The sequence below is a fragment of the Cebus imitator genome, unplaced genomic scaffold, assembly GCF_001604975.1.
Source record: "Cebus imitator isolate Cc_AM_T3 unplaced genomic scaffold, Cebus_imitator-1.0 Scaffold106, whole genome shotgun sequence".
In the NCBI taxonomy this organism is placed as follows: domain Eukaryota; kingdom Metazoa; phylum Chordata; class Mammalia; order Primates; family Cebidae; genus Cebus; species Cebus imitator.
In genome coordinates, this window is record NW_016107421.1 from 3,102,907 (window position 1) to 3,110,001 (window position 7,095).

Genomic DNA, 7,095 nt, shown 5'->3' on the forward strand with positions numbered 1-7,095 from the left:
AGAGACGGGGTTTCACTATGTTGACCAGGATGGTCTCGATCTCTTGACCTTGTGATCCACCCGCCTCGGCCTCCCAAAGTGCTGGGATTACAGGCTTGAGCCACCGCGCCCGGCCCACTGTTGAGTTTTTTATTTCAATAACTATTTTTCTACAAGTTTTATCTGCCAGTTACTATCTCTTGTTTGGTGATGTTCTTTTCTTGTGATTTTAATTCTTTTTGGCTTTAATCATTTGAAACATGCTTGTATCTTATAATGTATCTGATCATGCTACTGAGTTTTTATCAGGGGGGTCTTACCCTGCTATTTGCTGAATTTCTCATCTTGTTTGTAATGGATTAGTTTTGCATACTTTTTTTTTTTTTTTTTCTTTTTGAGACAGAGTCTCGCTTTGTCACCCAGGCTGGAGTGCAATGGTATTGTCTTGGCTCACTGCAACCTCCGCCTCCCTGGTTCAAGCAATTCTACCTCAGCCTCCCGGGTAGTTGGGGTTACAAGCGCGCGCCACCACACCCAGCTAATTTTTTGTATTTTTAGTAGAGATAGGGTTTCGTCGTGTTGGCGAGGATGGTTTCGATCTCCTGACCTCATGATCCGCCTGCCTCGGCCTTCCAAAGTGCTGGGATTACAGGCGTGAGCCACTGCGCCCGGCCTGCATACATTTTTATATTTTGGATTGTGAGCTTATCTTCAAAAGAACTTTATTTGTATGAATTCTTTGTGCTGTGGCTGAGGATAGATCTCTTCAGAGTTTTGTATTTCTGCCAGATGCAGGATTATTGCCAGCCTGGGACCACTTTTTGTGTTAAATTTTTGGCTTGGGGATCCTCAGACCTTGTAATAGTACAATTCTAATCTGAAATAATCTGTGATCGAAGATTATTAGAGGAGATACTGTTTTCCTCCCACTTCAGAGCTTTTTATTGTCACTATGTGCCATTGGGCTAATGTTTTTTTCTAATCTGTTCTCTCCCTCTGAGGGTCCCAGCTTTGGTTCTCAGCTCCAATCTCCTGTTTCAGGTGGGCCCAAGATCAACAAACTACTCCACTTTCTAGGTCAACTGGAAAGGCCTGACCTCATTTACTACTGTGGTTTCTAGTTGCCTCTATCATTTTTGGTCCCTGGTGATCTTCCTTGCTTTCTTGCAAGTTCAGCTGTGTAATTAAAAAGGATTGTTGTAAACCCAGGATTTTATAGCAGAAGAATTTTTAGTTACCTACCCAGCTATATTGCCAGAAGCAGAAGCTCTCCCCTCCCACCCCCTAAATCTCTTGCTCATTGCTACAGCTGTAGCATCCCACATTGGGCCTGGTACCTGGTGGGGAAAGGGGGTCAATACATACGTGTTAAATGGAGAACTGAACATTTCCACCAGGAATTGGTTCTTGGCCAGGCATAGTGGCTCATACCAGTAATCCCAGCACTTTGGGAGGCTGAGGTGGGAGGATCCCTTGAGCCCAGGAGTTCAAGACCAGCCTGGGCAACATGAGGAGACCCTGTCTCTATTTAAACAAACAAAAAGATTAAAAAAGAAGAAGAAGAAGAAGAAGAAGATTTAGTTCTTCCTGCAGGGAAAGCTGGAGGTGTTGCTCCAAATTCATTCATATCCAGCAGCCAAGGTATTTGGCATCCTGTGCTTTAGCATCCCAGGAAGAACTTCAGTTTTCCCGTTTTTCACTCTTAAACTTTAAAGTGTTTTCCTAAGGACATGATGCTGTTGCCATTAGCCAGTTGCTAACAGAGTTTTCCAGACTCATAAATTGGCAAATTAAAACCATGCCTGGGGAACCATTACTGCCCAGTGTGTCTTTTTATGCTGGCACTGAGAAAGTTTTTACGCTGATTAAATTGACCTTTGCAGTGGCTCAGCTAAGAATAGCAACTGTAAGATGTGGAAACTGTTGAGGAAAATGTTGTTAGTCCCACGGTTTATACTGCCACCAAAGAGAGGAGATAATTTTTTGCATATGTGCAGAAGGCATACTCATTATCCTTTCCATTGTGAAAATGTTCTTTCCAGTTTGGTGTTGGTCTTGCTTGTCTCTTCTTTGTGCCTGTGTTTTCTGTTTGGTGATCGTGTGTGCCCTGCCTCTCAGAGCTGGTCATGTGGCACCGGGGCTGAAGGCACATATGTGTAACAGATGGGGCTCCTAGTAGCTGCTACCACGATTATTCCCGACATGAGAGCCCTCAGCATAAGAGCATTCATTACGCACCAAAGTTTCTTTTTGACAAGTTCTATATTTCTAGCTTTCTGGGGTTTTGTTTTAGCCATGGAGTTTTGTACAAATGAAAACGATAGGAAGCTGACATTTTAAAAAATTCAAGTCTGATCTTGTCCCCTCCCTGTATAGACTGGTCCCTACCTACCTAATTTCCCTATCTACTTCTTAACCATCTCCTTTTAGCCAAAGGGCTTTGCTTGTACCATTTTCTCTGCCTACAGTGTTCTTCCTGTCCTCTTCCTAGCTACTGACTTCCTTTTTTTTTTTTTTTTTTGAGACGGTCTCGTTCTGTCACCCAGGCTGGAGTGCAGTGGCACAGCCATCTCAGCTCAGTGCAACCTCTGCCTCAAGGGTTCAAACAATTCTTCTGCCTCAGCCTCCCAAGTAACTGAGACTACAGGCATGTGCCACCATGCCTGGCTAATTTTTTGTATTTTTTAGTAGAGACAGGGTTTCACCATGTTAGCCAGGATGGTCTCGAGCTCCTAACCTCATGATCTGCCTGCCTCAGCCTCCCAAAGTGCTGGATTACAGGCGTGAGCCACTGTGCCTTGCCTGACTTTCTAACCATACAGTCAATCTCAGTTCAAGCTTACCTTCCTTCCAGAAGCTGTTCTGGACCTTCTTCACCAATTCCTAGGTCTTATCTATTATTCACTGTGACCTAATCTGTTCTTTTTCTTCTTAACATTGTAGTTACAGTTTTATCTGCATAATTATTTTGCCATCTTTCATTAGACTGCAAGTTCCTCGAGGATGGCCTGAACAATATAATAATGTGTGATGTGCTTTGAAGATGTTTAGAAGAAACGCATAAGCTAGGTGTGCTGGCTCATGCCTGTAATCCCAGCGCTTTGGGAGGCCAAGATGGGAGGATTGCTTAAGGCCAGGAGTTCGAGATGAGCCCCAGCAACATAGTGAGACCCTGCCTCTACCAAAAAAGTAAAAATAAACGTTTAGTCAGATGTGGTGGCACATGCCTGTAGTCCTAGCTACTCAGGAGGCTGAGGCAGCAGGATCATGTGAGCCCAGGAGTTTGAAGCTGCAGTGGTCCCACTGCATTCCAGCCTAGGCAACAGAGCAAGACCTTATCTCCAATAAATACATAAATAGTAAAGGCATAGGATAATTATAAAGGTTGCTGAGAATTTTTCATATTGACCTTTCCATCGCATTCTTTCCAGTTCCTTTTTCTTTTCTTCATGTGTCTGGAGCAGCCCACGTTGCCACAGAGAACTTGGCTGTTCTGAAACAATGCTGAGTGAAGGCAAAGTGCTGTTTCGATGGTCTTTCATGCCCAGCAATAATGGTTCACAGGATAATGTTGATAGTAGGAGCTCAGAGAAGTTAAGTAGCTAAGTAGCCCAAGGTCTTACAGTTACTTTAAGAGCTGGGCTTTGAACCCAAGTCCAGCTTTTTTTTTTTTTTTTTTTTGAGACAGAGTTTCGCTCTTGTTACCCAAGCTAGAGGGCAGTGGCCCAGTCTCGGCTCACTGCAACCTCCACCTCCCAAGTTCAAGCGATTCTCCTGCCTTAGCCTCTCAAGTAGCTGGGATTACAGGCGCTTGTAACCACGCACAGCTAATTTTGTATTTTTAGTAGAGCCAGGGTTTCTCCATGTTGGCCAGGCTGGTCTCGAACTCCCCACCTCAGTTGATCTGCCCTCCTCAGCCTCCCAGAGTGCTGGGGTTACAGGCGTGAGCCACTGCGCCCAGCCTATACTGGCTTTTTAAAGTACCTGTGTATATGTAGATGTGCTTAAACAAGCTAAAAGAGCAGATATCAAATTATTAATACTGCTTAACTGTGGATGGCCATATCATTGTTTATAAAGTTTTATGTTCTTTTTCCCTTCTCTGTATTTTCTGAACTTGCTGCAATGAGCATGTATGTTTTTAACTTTTTTTTTTTTTTTTTTTTTTTTTTTTTTTTTTTTTTTGGAGATGGAATTTCGCTCTTGTCACCCAGGCTAGAGTGCAGTGGTGTGATCATGGCTCACTTCAGCCTCCATCTCCTGGGCTCAAGCAATCCTCCCACTTCAGCCTCCCAAGTAGCTGAGACTACAGCTGTGCAATATCACACCCAGCTAATTTTATTTTTTTGGTAGAGATGGGGTTTTGCCATGTTGTCCAGGCTGGTCTCAAACTCCTGGGCTTCCAATAATCCACCCACCTTGGCTTCCCAAAGTGCTGTAATCATAGATGTGAGCCACCACACCTGGCCCCAGTGAACTCTTAACTACTTAAATTTTGTGTAGATCTTGAGCCACCTGAGGGTGTTTAAATCCTGGGTATGACCAATGATTAGGCTCCTCATATAAGGAGGGGGGTGGAAGAGCATCAGGCAGCATTTCCACACCATTGTTCTTTGCTGTGGATTTGCATGAAAGGAGACAGATTTCATAAGCTTTGCATTAGCTTGAGGCTGCTATGCCAGAGGAGAAAGTGGGTGGGGAAAATAATAAAACTTTAAAGTCATAGGAGATGGCTGGGTGTGGTGGTTCATGCCTGTAATCCCAGCACTTTGGGAGACTGAAGCAGGCAGATCACTTGAGGTCAGGAGTTCAAGACCAGCCTGACCAACATGGTGAAACCCCCTCTCTACTAAAAATTTAAAAAATGAGCTGGACGTGGTGGTGGGCACCTATAATCCCAGCTACTCGGGAGGCTGAGGCAGGAGAATCACTTGAACCCAGGAGGCGGAGGTTGCGGTGAGTCAGAATCATGCTACCGCATTCCAGCCTGGGTGACAGAGTGAGACTCCATCTCAAAAAAAAAAAAAAAGTTGAAGGAGACATTACCGGTGATCTTAACTAGCCCTAGGGCCATTTAGTAACTTGCCTGAAGTCCGTTCCTGTGTAGTGATAGAGCTGGAGTCTACAAAACTTAGCCGGGTGTGTGGTGTGCACCTGCAGTCCCAGCTACTCAGAAGGCTGAGGCAGGAGGATCAGTTGAGCCTGGAGGTCGAGGCTGCAGGGAGCCGTGATCGTGCCACTTTGCTCTAGCCTGGGCAACAGTTAGACTCTGAGTCAAAAAAAAAAAGTGGCGGGGGGCAGGGAGAGCTGGGGCCAAACCCAAGGCTCCTGGGTTTTCCACGCCACTGTTAACTGACACCAGCAGGTCTGTCTGAAGGAACTCACTTTGGCACTCACATCTCACTGTCTCCTGAATCCTCCTTCGCTTCTTGCTAGAGGTCCACCTTCTTTCCATCCTCCTGCAGCAGAAAATGACAGTTCCCATAACCAAGAGCATCCCAGGCAGCTTGGGGAGTCTGTATTTGGAGGAGGGAGAAGGAACACAGGAAACTAGATCTATAGATGGCCATAACTTGTAATGATCCAACTTAATGATTTTTTGACTTTACAATGGTACAATTGACATACGCAGCCAGTAGAAATCATTTGGTTTTTCACTTTTAATAAAGTATTAAGTAGATGACACGAGAGATTCAACACTTTATTGTAAAACAGAACTTGTGTTAGAAGATTTTACCCAACTGTAGGGTAATGTAAGTGTTCCGAGCATGTTTAAGGTAAGCTAGGCTAAGCTATGCTGTTCAGTAGGTTAAGTGTGTTAAATGCATTTTGACTTATGATATTTTCAATTTATGATGGGTTTACCAGAACACAACCCCATCATAAGCCGAGGCACTTCTGTACTAGATTAAAAAGTGTTTGAGGAACAGCGGATTAAATGATGCTTCCAGTGTTCTGTCCTACCTGGGAAAGTGGAGGCCAAACGGTGAAGCAGAGCGGGGTCTTGTTTATTCCAGGCCTCCTGCCTCGGTGCACAGAGGATCTGAGAGGAAAGCTGACTGACACCAGTAGGTCATGAGGATGCCACTTGTTTATATTTCAAATGCATTCCATTCTGTGTCTCACTTAGGACCAGTTGGCAGCCCTGTGTCCCAAGACTGGGCCGCCTCTGGTGAATTTTCCTGAAACCGAAGTGTCATTGGATTCTTTCTGGTGCCGGATGTAGGCAGCACTGCCTCTTTTAGAAACTACGTGGACACTTTGAACTGTGCTCTTGCAAGCCAGTGCCAGAAGAATGGCATTTGCAGGGCCTGGTAAACTTGGGAGAAACTTTCTGATGTTTTTATGAAAGGCATGTTTTGCTCTGAAGTCAGAGTGTGTGTTCTGGCCAATGTAGCTCGCATAGATCTGTTTTCTCCGCATGCACCAGGCCCCAGAGGAGACATTGACTAGATAGCCAGTGTCTCATTTTGCTTGTGGTGGGCATAGGATGGTGAAAACGGAGGGAGGAAGGAGTACAGGGACAAGATATTTAAATGGTCCATAACTTGGATTTTTGACTACGATGGTGCAAATGGCATACTCAGCCAGTAGAAGTCATTCTGTTCTTCACTTTCAGTACAGGATTAGGTAGATGGTATGAGAAATCCAACTAGATAGCCAGTGTCTCCTTTTGCTTATGGTGGGCATGAGAGGGTGGAGGAGGGAGGAAGGAGCACATAGAACTCTGCATGCAATGTTGTAAGGGCCTCATTGTCAGGGTTTATAAATGCCACGTTTCCTTCTTTCTAAACTGCTTTACATCAGGTATAAAGCTTTTAAGATTAAGAAACACCTAAAGATGTGTGGTGGGACCGGGTGCGGTGGCTCATGCGTGTAATCCCAGCACTTTGGGAGGCCTAGGCTGGCTGATCACCAGGTCAGGAGATTGAGACCATCCTGGCCAACATGGTGAAACCCCATAGTATTTAGTCTACTAAAATACAAAAAAACAAGCTGGGCATGGTAGTGCGTGCCTGTAGTCTCAGCTACTCTGGAGGCTGAAGCAGGAAAATCACTTGAACCCGGAAGGTGGAGGTTGCAGTGAGCCAAGATCGCGCCATTGCACTCCAGCCT

General features: G+C 45.0%; 1 protein-coding gene across 12 annotated transcripts in view; it reads left to right on the forward strand.

Annotated features, from left to right (window-relative positions):
- AGAP1 (ArfGAP with GTPase domain, ankyrin repeat and PH domain 1) overlaps positions 1 to 7,095 on the forward strand; it is a 617,831-nt gene that overhangs the window by 534,332 nt on the left and 76,404 nt on the right. The gene's annotated exons all lie outside the window — the stretch shown is intronic.